The sequence below is a fragment of the Lampetra planeri genome, chromosome 21 (genome assembly GCF_965212315.1).
Source record: "Lampetra planeri chromosome 21, kcLamPlan1.2.h2, whole genome shotgun sequence".
NCBI classification, from domain to species: domain Eukaryota; kingdom Metazoa; phylum Chordata; class Hyperoartia; order Petromyzontiformes; family Petromyzontidae; genus Lampetra; species Lampetra planeri.
The window spans coordinates 614,927-628,141 of record NC_136127.1 but is presented as its reverse complement, the minus strand read 5'-3'; the positions used below and the strand labels follow the sequence as shown (position 1 = coordinate 628,141).

General features: G+C 49.6%; 1 protein-coding gene across 2 annotated transcripts in view; it reads right to left on the bottom strand.

Annotated features, from left to right (window-relative positions):
* The window catches only part of LOC144724496 (uncharacterized), a 101,907-nt gene extending 97,302 nt beyond the window's left edge, over positions 1–4,605 (bottom strand). For both annotated transcript variants that reach the window (XM_078603693.1, XM_078603694.1), the window contains exon 1: positions 4,304–4,605. The gene's annotated coding sequence lies outside the window, so the exon portion shown is untranslated. The remainder of the gene's footprint in view (positions 1–4,303) is intronic.
* Between the last annotated feature and the right edge of the window lie 8,610 nt (positions 4,606–13,215).

The following is a 13,215-nucleotide window of genomic DNA, read 5'->3' as shown; positions in this document are numbered from 1 at the left end:
GCCCACTGAGGTTTTAACTTATTTTTCAGAAGCAACTTGACCACAAATTATGGCTCAAAAAAGTGGCTTATCACGTGTAAACGTATCACTGCAAAATAATTCAAATAATCTTAATGCATGTTTCTAAATGTGGAGGGAAAAACCAGAGGGCCTGGTGGAAAAAAATCCACGTGACCACGGGTGGGGGAGACATGCAGACTCCTTGATTCAGTCTCTGCAGAAATCCGCCTCCTTGGCGTCACGTCACATCGTGAACTTACTACCCCAATTTACCCCATCTCAGATCTACTGCACAGTAGCCAAGTTCACAATCCTGTATTTCAGGAAATAACCTGTAAAACTCTCCATGATAATAACAACTTTGACCAGTAAAAATGCATAATTTACCCTCCCATGAATGTCTTAGCTGCCTACAAACACATCACGATGCACTTTCTCCACCCCCCTCTTCATCCCAGGTAGTATCCACATCACGAACGCGGATCATTATACTAAAACTAAACTTTTTCTTTTACCAGGTAATGCTTACTGAGCTATCTATGTAGCTCTTTTTCAGAGGCGACCTGGCCACAAATCATAGCTCAACAAAACAGCTTCTCAGTATGGAAATTTAAAACAGCCAAATACTGAAAACGCACATTTCTAAAACGTGCAGGGAACAACCAAAGCACCCAGAGAAAAATCCATGCGACCATGGGGAGAGAAACATGCAGACTCCAAATGTATAGTCAGCAGGGTCGGGATCGAACCCGCAAACTCCTACATACCAGGCGAGGAAGATAACATCTCGCCACAGAACACCAATCACGAACGCATATCGCTAAGGCAGATCACTAACGTGGAGCATAACTGTACAGGGTTTAGGAGCAGCTGGACCAAATCCCAGTTTCGATATTTCATACTATAATGCGAAGAGTAGAAACAATAATAATAAGTGTTTTACATAGCAGCGTCATTCATGCAGACTGCATCGCACACCGCCGCACAATCCCGCGACACACAGCGGTGCGCATAAAATGAATATGTTTTCATTCTATGAATGATGAGTGTTCATCCGTGTGGGAGGAAACCGGAGCAGCCAGAGAACAGCACACGTGTGATGTCCCATACAGATGGAGCCAGATAAGAGATTAGTCCACAGTTGCTGTGCCACCTCCGGGCAAGCCATGGTACGCTCACGGGAAGGGAGTTCACAACATTTGTGCGATCCACCAACCCTCGCTGCCTTATACAATGCTGGATTACAGACTGCCACAAGCACCTGGCAACACAAGTGTTCCCAGTTTGATTGTAAAGTACTGTACCATCTGTCTCCATAGCAAAACAAACGACACCACCATTCAAATAACCTGAATGCAATGAACACTAATTTTAGAAACAGTTCCTGTAGCAGCCCAAATACTACGTATTACAGTTAAGTGTATCCGCAGAGGCAATGGCAATCAAGTAGCCCATGTTAACAACCGTCTTCATGAGGCACATTGGTACTGTAAAGGTTACTTTCATTATCAAATTTAGGCCATCATCCGTTCAAGCTGTGGCGTTTTCTGCCCAAGCCCACTTACATTACTTCACTAATTCACCGATGTCATTAACCTTTGGGTGTTCTCCAATCCACGCTTTCCACTTTGTCTCTCAAATTTTTATCTCGGCATGTATCTCTACCTCAGTTTATTGACACGTAGGCTTTCACGACCAATATTATAAATGCCGTACTCAAATTGAAAATTGTGGATATACTCTCTAACACATTGGTGTACTGAACTAGTAACTAATTGGCACGTTTTGTTTACGTGAGAAACCTTACGAATTGGCTGTGGTGGCAGGCTAACAACACATTTATATTTCCACAATCTAACCGAAAAAAACCTTATTATGCATCTCTACCTGCTTCTTTGCCCACTTCAGTTGCCGTTCTAACATCTTTATAAATGACCTTTTTACTTCCGTATGTCAGAGCACCTCGTACGCAAACACATTTACAATTTATTCCACAGGCACATTTCAGGTACTTTTCATTTTAGCGACTGATTTCAATAGCTATCCTAGGTACACACAAACTGCTGTGTTTACAGTGGTGTGTGTGCCTCCCAACCCTAGAACATTCAGTCAGAAATTAAAACGTGTTTTTGTCCCCATGCTTATAATCAGTGAAACGTCATTGTCATCCTTGAGGTATAATCCAAGCATCCTGTCATTGTTTCCCCATGGTGGGCATGGTAGTATAGTGCAGCAATAATGCACAGGCACCTAACGTTGCATACATCTTGATTCAACTAAACTAAACACTTAATTATTTTACCAGGTAAGGCCCACTGAGCTATTTAGCTCGTTTTCAGAAGCGACCTGGTCACAAATGACAGCTCAACGAAGTAGCTTATCATCGTGGAAATTTAAAGCAGCCACATACTCTAAACGCACACGACCACACAGGAGAGCCATGCAAACTCAGGAGTCAGGGTTGGGATTGAACCCACTACCTCCTCTATACCAGGGGAGGTAATTAACATATCGCGTGGTATTACTATTCACACCACTGTGTGAATGAATGGGCCGATTCACGCACATGGTGGTGAAACCTCTGAGAGGCTGACTACAGTAATTGGGGGCAGGGTCCCTTCCTGTTACAAGGGATGTCCGGCATGCTGCAAAAAAATAATCTAAGTATTTACCGAAAATTACATTTGATTAATAATATAATGCCGCTTGTTAAACCAGGAATGCCCTGCCGGGGGGGGGTGCGACGTATTATCCCAATCGAGTAATTTGCAGATACATGTTCAGCATTTGGATGTTTGGTTCAACACTCGTGACACTGCATGTTTTTAGCTAAGAGAGGGAACTGGAGAAGCCGGAGGAAACCCATGCACAACAACAGGGAGAGAACATACAAACGCCACGCAAAAATGCGTTCGAGTTCGTAATCAAATCCAGCGCCTTCTTGCTGTAAGCCACGAAGTATCATCACCACTCTACCATTCGGTCACCCAAAACTGCATAAAATGCTGAAGATGGTAAATGTCCGATATGTCTTTCCTTCTCAAATGTTCACAGCCACGTTTAGTGCGTCAGTAGTTATACTACTCGCTGTTCTAGTCAGGTTTAAGCAGTGCACTGCCATGCATTTACGACAGATGAAGGCTACAAGGTTCAGAGTCCATTCTACAATGTCAAGTCAGCCAACGTTACCAACTCGCTGGAAAAGCTAACATCAAGGGTGGCACACACACATATAGTGTGCATAAGCAAGCACGTATGTCTGTCATCAGTCTGACCCAGCCGTAAATAAGGAAACATTACAACCGACCAATGTGGATACACGGACCAAACTGGACCAAGTACACGGTACAAAATGAAGGCAAAGATCCCCCACGTAGTCTACACAAGCGATTGGGGCAACTGCTGTCAGCGACAATCTATGAAGGGTCCATACGGCACACGATATTTACACACGGCACCAGGTACTCAAATAACTAGTTCGTATATTCATCACTGATGTTCGCTGTGGCCGGGGGAAACTGGAGAATTGCACAAACCACTGCACCAACATTATCCTCTACGGTGCACGCACACACAGCCAGTCCAAGCAAGCGGTCATCAACGTAGATAAGAGTTGATACGTTGATTGAATCGAGCAAGGTTATTAGTTTGGGAAAATATACGATGGGAGGGAATTCCCAAGTGCAGGAGTGCGAGGGATGAAGCAGAAAGATTTGTGTTGTGACCTGCAGTGTGATGAGCGGGTGATTGAATGGATGGATGGGCGAGTGAGTTTTTTGTGATCTGCAGTGGTGGTGGCTGAACAGTACGGACGAGACGAAACAGTTAGAATGGGAGACCGAGTCCTCAACATTGGTGGAGGAATCAACGAGTGATGTTCACGGCAAAAGTAACCATGGTCGTTGCGAGAGAAGAGCAATAAGGAGGCGACTGATTGACGACCTGTGAGCGAGTGACTATTGTGAATCGGTGAGCGATGAATCATCAACCATCTTCACTGCTTTACGATTCTGGGCGTAGGCAGCAGCATCATCATACTACACAACAGCTGTGCCACCACCAGCACGCGCTGGGGACACGGAGACACACACAGACAGACAGTGGGCACACGGACTGACAAATCCCTCCTCGCTCGCTCACCACCCCGGGGCCTCGCTCACCACCTCGGGGCCCAGCTCCGGGCCACCCTCTTGTCCCCCGCCTCGTCCCCGTTCCGTGTCCGCGGCTCGGGGTGGGGTCCCGACCCCCCCAGCTCCGCGGCGAGGGGACGCGCTCGGCATCTCGCGAGGAAGGAAACACTCACCCAGACCGCGACCACAACCACCTCGTCCTGCGGCCGTGGACGAGGAGGAGAGATGGCGAGTGGGAAGCGTCGGGCAGCAGACGACGAGGAGGAGACGGGAGACGCTCATCCAGGGCCGCAACCACAACGAGCTCCTCCGGCGAGGCGAGGAGTGAGACGCGGGGCGGAGGGGGACGAGGAGGAGCGGGGAGACGCCGCGCATCCAACGAAAGCCGCAGAGCTCGCGGCGGGGCGGAGGAGGGTGGGAGGGTGTGGCTGTGCTGAGGGTGGAGGGGGTGAGTGGTGGGATGATGGTGGCGGCAGAGGAGTCGAGGATGGGGGGCGGTAGGGGCGGAGGGAGGGAGCAGGAGGAGAGGGGCTCTGGATTGGGTGGCGGCTGAGAGGAGAGGTGGGGGGGGACAGAACGGGGGAGGGAGGAGGCTCGCGGGGGGCGCACAGCGGATGGAGGAGATTGCTGGGGGGGGGGGCGGATGGACGTGCGAGGTGGGGGCTAGAGGGGGATGACGTCGCCACGTGTCCGCCCGCTCAGGCTCGGCCGCCTTGAGCCCGGCGCTGCTGCTGATGAGTCACCGCCGGCTCGCCTGAGCCAAGTGGCCGTGCTGATGATCAGATAGCAACATCCTCACTCACAATGGCTCTGCTTCTTAACCTGGGGTGCTCGCACCCCCTGGGGGTGCAAGATGCCCTTTCTGGGGGTACGAGACATGGGCAGATTTTTTTTATTAGAATATAATTCATCAAACACAAATGAAAGCACGGGAAAGTAAGTACGACTACTGTGCTTTGTTTCATCAAAGCTATGTATTAATTAACATATTTTACGCTTGATAACCAAAGGGGTGCAAGGCTGCAGTAAATGTTAAGAACCAATGCCCTAATAGAAGGCCGTGTGGCTGATGATGGTGAATATGGGTCTGTGTGAATGAGCGCTGGCGGATTAGCCGCTTGCATATTTTGTTCAGAGGCAGCACAGTGGTGACACGCCTGACAGTGACACTTCCCGGGTTCGATTCTCGACTCGGGCGCCTTTTCTGTGTGCAACTGATATTGGCCGAATATCCCAAAGCCGTGAAGTTACCTGCGAATTAGGGATCACGCAGCGATATCGAGTCAAGGACCCTCCCCTGCTGCCACCCAAACCTGAACTAGAGCAGAGAGGTCGTTTGATGGGCCCGCTGCTGCTCAATTTAACGGAGATATTTATAACGCGTAAAACCCACCCGGCACGTGACTCTAAATGGAACAAACATTGTGAAATTTGAACCACGTCGCTCACTCGTTCAAATCGAAATTACGAGAAAACCTGGCCAATGCAGGCTAAAAACAAAGCCACAAAGGTGCGCAACATTATTCAAATATTTATACTGGAGGAACCCGATGAGCTATGAAGGTCTTCTTACCACAGAACATAATTAGAATATGTTTAGACTGCAGGAATCCAATGAGCTATGAAGGTTTTTTTCACAGATGTTGTGAAAAGTACAGGAAAGATGAACAAATTACCCAAAACATTGCACGGGAAGTGACAGCAGCAGGTGATGGAGAAGAGGGGAGAGTTCAGGGTCAGAGTTGGGGCCAAGGGAGGAAAATGTCAACCCGGGACATTGTAAAGTTAACACCGTTAGAGCATGACCGCATTAAATAATAATCCCGTCACAGGATAGCAATTGCAGAGAGAGAAAGCACAAAACTGGAAGGGGCCTTCGGGGATGGAGACAAAGAAAGGAGGCACTAGGGCAGTGTACGTGGGCAGAGACAGGGGCAGCATGGGCGCAGTCACCTATTTCAACAGGGGAGGTATGCAAAATACGACCGTGGGCCCAGTGCCGGATTAAGCTAGTGCGGTGCCTGTAGCATACTTTATGAAGGGGCCCTAACAAACACAAATAATAAAACACAAATTTTTAACCTGCATAGTAAAGTAATTGTATTTTTTCAGTTGCTATACAGCCAGATAATACGACAGATTGCTAACCTTAAACACCCAGTCGTTCATAAAGTTGAAGGCAGTATAGTACTATAGTAATAGAGCAAGTGCAGAATCACTGAACCGGAATTGATAGCTTGAAAGCATTTAGCGCGGGACCCTTGAAAGTGCAGGGACCGTAGCATATGCTACTTTCGCTACTAGGATAATCCGGCACTGTGTGGGCCCCCCTCCTTTCTCAAGATTCACTTCTACTGAAATAGCTACGGATGTCTTAACCCGTAAATATAGTTTTGGTGATCTCTGCCTAACGCCTGACACTGTACACTATGTGTAACGCTGGGTAGGTTATGTGGATCCGAGTGACGTCACAAATTATTATCCAGTAGAATTTATGCACACACTAACACAATCTGGAATGCCACCTCTTATATTGGTTTTGAAATAAGGAACCATTGTAATGCTGATTTGTGAAATGCACTGTAATTTTGTTGTGGCTGAAATCATTTCAGAATCCAATCGTGGAGATATTGTCTTTATTCTCAGAATTGATCTGGCACCGTCTGATGTGAATTTATCAGTTATTTTGAAGTGAAGACAGTTTCCAATCATTCCTGTATTTGCTATCACGGTCAATAGATCACAAGGGCAACCTTTTGAGTATGTTGTACTTCATCTCAATAAACTTGTTTTTTTCCCAGTTAACGTCATGTTGCTTTGTCAAGATGCAAAAATCCAACAAGCATCAAAGTGCTGAATCAACAAAATTTATCTCAACTTTTGGGAGATGATCATCAATTTACACCAAATATGACATATATAGAGCCACTTTTTTATTCAATACATTTAATAAATCTAAAAAGTTGTCTTTTTCATTAAATGTAAGTTTTATGAACCCATCATATGATGGCCAATTACACGAGTAACTATATATACGGTAAACTCTTGATGATCTGCGTTGCGGTTGATCCCATTTGCGGATTAACTGTGAACCTAAGATTTTGACATAAATTAATAACTCATGGATTTTGCCTAAAGCCCAAATTCATAATCTAAAGACAGTTATACATTGTTAGTTTTGGAAATGTTTATTACAAGTCACGTGCTTAAACCAACCCAATATGTACTCCGGTTAATCCCAAATCCACGCGATCGCCGCTACAGTACTGTAGTTGCATTCCTTTACAACAGTGGGTGAAGTTATGTTTTGATTGGCGTGGCTCTGCTATCCACTTAGTGGGTGGAATCTTCTGAGCGGGAGCAGGAAAGTTATCACTGAGCATGCGCATCGATCTGTCAATTCTTTACTACAAATTTTATTTTTGTTCACGAACAAATTACATTTTCTTAACTTGAACATAATTTATACCTATGTAGTGCTGTACTTTACGCAGACAACTTCTTGCTTTTCTGTCGTCACTTTATTTCTACGAACGCAGCACATCTCAGCATCATTCTCCGGCGTGTTCTCTGCTCGCTCGCCGCGCTCCACCGGCCTCGCTCGCTCCTCTCTGCCGTCTCTCCCGACTCTCCTCTCCGCTCCTCCGACACAGTCCAGCTGCTCTCTCGTGAGCTCTCCGTCTCACTCCAGCCACTCTCTCGCGGCTTCTCCGTCTCACTCCAGCCGCTCTCTCGCGGCTTCTCCGTCTCACTCTAGCCGCTACACTATACTTCTTCCTTTACTCCACTGCTACTCTATGCTTCTTCCTTTACTCTACTGCTACTCTATACTTCTTATTTTACTCCTTGTCTTCAGCTCTGACCGTTTGTATCCACTCCCAGGCACGACTCCACTCCAACTCCCCTCAACTCCAAAACTCCCCTGTATTTATCCCCGCCCCTATTAATTCCCAATTAATTAGTTGGCTTCTCCCCCGACGCCCCTCGCCCCCAGCCCCCGCTGCCATCCGTCTTCATTTCCAGACTTGGAGGCGCCACTTCACACCCAACTACAACAACTAGCCAATCACAGCCCTGCATCCCTAATTGCCCAACGGGCCGTCTCCGACTCACCCGTTGGCCCCTGGTAACAGCAGCATGTCCCGATATGCCCTCACTGTACTCCACACGCACGTATGTGCAATTTCCCCCTTTGGCGCGTGTTAAACCACTACATTACCTCCCCCCCCCCCCATGATAAAGAATTAGCCGGCTAAGCACAACCAAAGTATCACGCGGCAAGCACACGACAAAACCCCACATACAATTAAAAGATCCCCCCCCCAACAACGTTGCAACCACGGCGCAACGGAATTTAACGAAAAGTCCTTCCTTGAGAGCGGGTTCCCGCTGCCAGTCCATCACCCCGGCCTGGGTGGACAGGGGACAAGGGTAGGAAGCACCCCCTCATTGGCACGGGGCAGCGTTTTGCCCTCGATGCATGCCAGCCCTCGTAATAGCGATCATCCGCTGGCGCGACCGCATTCCGCTCCCTTGCATCCCAGGGCGGCTCACGAGGTTGCGGCCGGCCAGCCGGCACATGGCCAGAGAGCCTGCCAGAAAGCCTCTCCCGAGTCAATAGCGACGGTCCTGCAGACACACGAGGGTAGACTGCTGAGGTGCGTTCCCATGCCGCCGCACCACAGGTTCATCGGACACATCTAATACAGTCCGTTCCGGGATGGGAGATGACGCATCACACAAATTTCTTAAGACGCGACGGGTGAACATGCCATAACCGCCGGCCGCATCGAATTCGTACATTCTGGTCCCGACGAGTCTCCACAATTTCAACGGGACCCTGCCAGGGTCGATGGAATTTTGTGGACGTGCCCACCAGCACAATAGGGCAGTGCAACCAAGCCCTATCCCCCACTTGCCATGGCTCCCGCGGAGGCTGAGTACCGTGCAGGCATTCATTGGCAACCTGCCTCTGCTCTGTGTTACCCAGTGAGGCCTCTCTAGCCTCCTTCAGACGGTCCAATGCCACCTGCATGGGGGCAGGCACTGCCGATGACCTCCCCTTCGCTTGGACGCCCAACCTGACCAGGGCTGGGGCCTCCGGTTCCCGACCATACATTAAGTAGAATGGCGAATACCCCGTCGAGGCGTGTGGGGCCAACCTGTAAGCGGCCAGGGTCGCCGGAACGTACAGGTCCCAATCAGTTTGTGCTGAATTAACCTGCTGGCACAACATAGACGTCAGCGTCCTATGCAGGCGCTCGTCGGTTTGCGGGTGGTATGGGGACGTCCGAATTTTTTTCGTACCCAGTGAGTCACACACTTATTTCAGTAGGCGGGAGGAAAATGTTTTGCCCTGATCGGTGAGCAAGTGTTCTGGGGCGCCTTTATCGAGAACGTAACCCTGCAGGAAGGCCTTGGCGATCGACCCTGCCGATTGGTCTACCAATGGCCATGCCATGGGCCACCAAGTGAGGTACTCGACACCCACCAGAAAATATTTGTGACCCCACGGGGTGACGGGGAATGAGCCCAATATATCCAGGGCGACAATTTTGTTTACGCGTGAGACCCGTATCGATTGCAACGGCACTCGATATGGTTGCGCCGGCACCTTTCGCTGCGTGCACTCGTGACAGGCCTTAACGAACAGGTGAACATCGTTTTGCATACCCGGCCAGTAAAAATCATTACACAAGGTCAGCGCAGTCTTCTTCTCCCCAAAATGCATCAGCTTCTCGTACATATCACGAATGAGTTTGCTCCTCAAGCATAACGGAACCACAATACAAAATTTTTGCAATACGACGTCCCACCACATGAGGAGAGCGTTGATGAGCCGAAGGAAGCGGCGATCCTCCGACCCTTTAGAGCGGGAGGCCCGAAGCCTCATTCTGGTCAATTAAGAATCGTTCACCTGTAGGCGCGTCCAACAAGCCAGCGACAACCCCAGTAAGCCGGATTCCTCGGCGGGGACCCCACCAGCTGGGACAGAATCGGCTGCAGCGGCCATGGCCGGAATGCCCTGCAACGGCGGACCGCAGCGCAGCGAACCCTCAGTACATCTGCACGAGCCTGACGGCTGAGGCAATCGTGATAAAGCGTCGGCGTTGACATGACGCGTCCCCTTTCTGTGTTGGACCGTAAACGAGTATCTCTGCAGGACCTCGAGCCAACGGGCCATCTGACCCGAGGGCTGGTCAATCCGCAAGGAGTATTGCAGCGCCGCGTGGTCAGTGCGGACCAAAAAATCCCTGCCATACAAATACGGCCGGTACAGCTGCACGAAGTGTACAATTGCCAACAACTCCCTGCACGTTACACAATATTTTTGCTCTGCCGGGGACAGCACGCGGCTACCATACGCAACAACCCTTTCAACCCCGTCAATTTTCTGTGACAAGGCGGCGCCTATGCCAGTATCACTGGCGTCTGTGTCGAGGATAAACATCTCGGTAAAATCCGGATATCCGAGCGGCGGCGTGTCTGCTAAAGCGTCCCGAAACATCTCAATTGAACGCTGTTCCTTGTTACCCCAGAGGAACTTTTTACCCTTGGCGGTCAGTGTATGCAGCGGCCTCGCAATCGTGGCAAAATCTTTGACAAATCAGCGGTAGTACGACACAAATCCCACGAAGCTACGCACCTCTGACACCGTTTTCGGCACTGGCCACGTGCGTACACAGCTCGTTTTGTCCGGGTCAGTGGCGACTCCCGCCGCGCTGACAACATGACCCAAATATTTGACAGACGTCCTCAACAAGTGGCACTTTTGGGGCTTAAATTTCAAATTGGCATCCCGCACCCGGCCAAACACAGCACGCAACCGCTGCAAATGCCCTCCAAAATTTTTACTGAACAAAATGACGTCGTCAAGGTATATCAAACACGACTCCCACTGCAATACAGACAATACGAGTTCCATTAGTCGTTGGAAGGTGGCCAGCGCATAGTGTAGCCCCATTGGAAACACGTTGAAATGGAACAATCGCTGCGGTGTTCGGAAGGCCGTTTTCGGCTTAGATTCTTCGTCTAGGGGCAATTGCCAAAAGCCCGACAAGAGGTCGAGGGTCGAGAAAAATTTCACGCCGGACAGGGCGTCCAATGAGTCATCAATGCGTGGAAGCGGGTACGCATCTGCTACCGAAATCTTATTGAGCTTGCGATAATCGACGCAAAATCGCAGGGACCCATCACGTTTCTTAACCAGTACGATGGGAGCCCCCCACAGGCTGGAAGAAGGAGAGGCAATATCCTGTTCCAACATATCGTCTACCGTTTTCCGAATACAATCCTTCTCCAGCGGACTTATACAATGGGAATTTAAGTGAATCGGAGGTGCATCTCTAGTATCAATGTGATGCCGCAACAAGGACGTACGACCAACATCATATTTCCCCGAGCTAAAGACGTCCTTAAATTCCAAAAGCAGCTTACGGAGACGCAATCGCTGCTCGGGTGTCAAATAATCATTTCGCTCGTACAAATCCCGTAACCAGCCCGGTTCCTCGTCACACTGCGGCAGCACATCTCCCTCGCTCACTGCCAAGCACACCTCCACATCTAAGTTCTGCGCCGCCGATGCATGCGTTAGCATAGTCCCCTCTTGAATAACAACGGGCTCGTGACATCGTGTATAATTCTGCCCCAAGGACTGTACTGAAGAAGCTTGACTTAATGTATCACTCTGCCTTAAGATTTGCATTGAACTGCCCATATAGGACTCACCACTGTGATCTCTACATTGGGTCAAACTTAACATCTCTCAATGTTCGACGGCTTGTGCATCAGATCTTATTTATTCATGATGTACTTACAAAAAAAATCCGAAGATTACCTGCTGGATCTCCTCTCTGTTTCAAAGAACAAATTTGACCTAAGGTCTTCGCTCATTTACCAGCTTCACATTCCCTATTGCCGTACAAATACTGGAGGAAGGGCCTTTGCTATTGATGCCCCCAGGGTCTGGAATGCTATTGCCAATAAACTGCAACTTGAATCACTACCTATGAGATCTTCACTCAAAACTGCTCTAGAGGAGTTGTACACCCCTAGCTGCCACTGCAATTTAGTGGCCTAAAATACAATGTTTCGCTCCGGATGATCACTGCAAAGTATGCAAAGTATGATCTGTGTTTTGATTTAGTGTGCTGATCTTAAAGGCGCACGCCCGAATGTACCCGACGACATCAGTCGTCATGCCGTGCCAAAAATAATCCCGCTGTAACGTCAACAAGGTTTTCTGCACTCCGAGATGTAACAACTTCTCGGAATGCAGAATCCGAATCAATTCATATCGCAGCGACACCGGCACAACAAGCCACCAGCGATCGTGCAAGCCTTCCCTCCACATCAGCAAGCCATCCCGGAGAGCAGCTCCCGACGTCCCATCGGACAGCGGGCCACCCCTTACCTTCGCAGCCCGACCCCGCAAGGCCCCCAGCGAGTCATCAAGCAATTGTTCGCGAACCCATACCAAACGTGGCAAATTCAAAACCCCATCAGCCGGCTCTGGACACGTGGGAGCCTCAGGCACCTCCACAGCGGACATAACCGTCCGAGGTGGCAGCGGAACTCGCGTGCACCTATTTGTGCCCAAAGTAGAAGCGCACGGGGACCCCTGCGGCAATCTAGAAAGTGCGTCCGCGTTGGCGTGATGCGATCCCTTCTGGTACTGAATTTCAAATGAAAACTCCTGCAGGGTTTCCAACCATCGTGGCAATTGGCCAGATGGTTGATCAACCCTCAGGGCATATTGCAGAGCAGCATGATCCGTGCGCACAATAAACGTACCGCCGTATAGATACGGCCGGTATTGGCGAAGAAAATGTACTATGGCCAAGAGTTCCCGACGAGTAACGCAGTAGCGGGTCTCCGCCGGAGACAGCACGCGGCTTCCATAAGCTACTACGCGTTCGACGCCGTCCCTAGATTGGGACAGGACGGCCCCAATCCCCGTGTCACTCGCGTCGGTATCCAGGATAAATGGCCGAGTAAAATCCGGATAGTCCAGCGTCGGTGCCGATGCCAACCGATCGCGTAGGCTCTGAAATGCCACCTCCTCCGCCGGTCCCCAACTGAACCT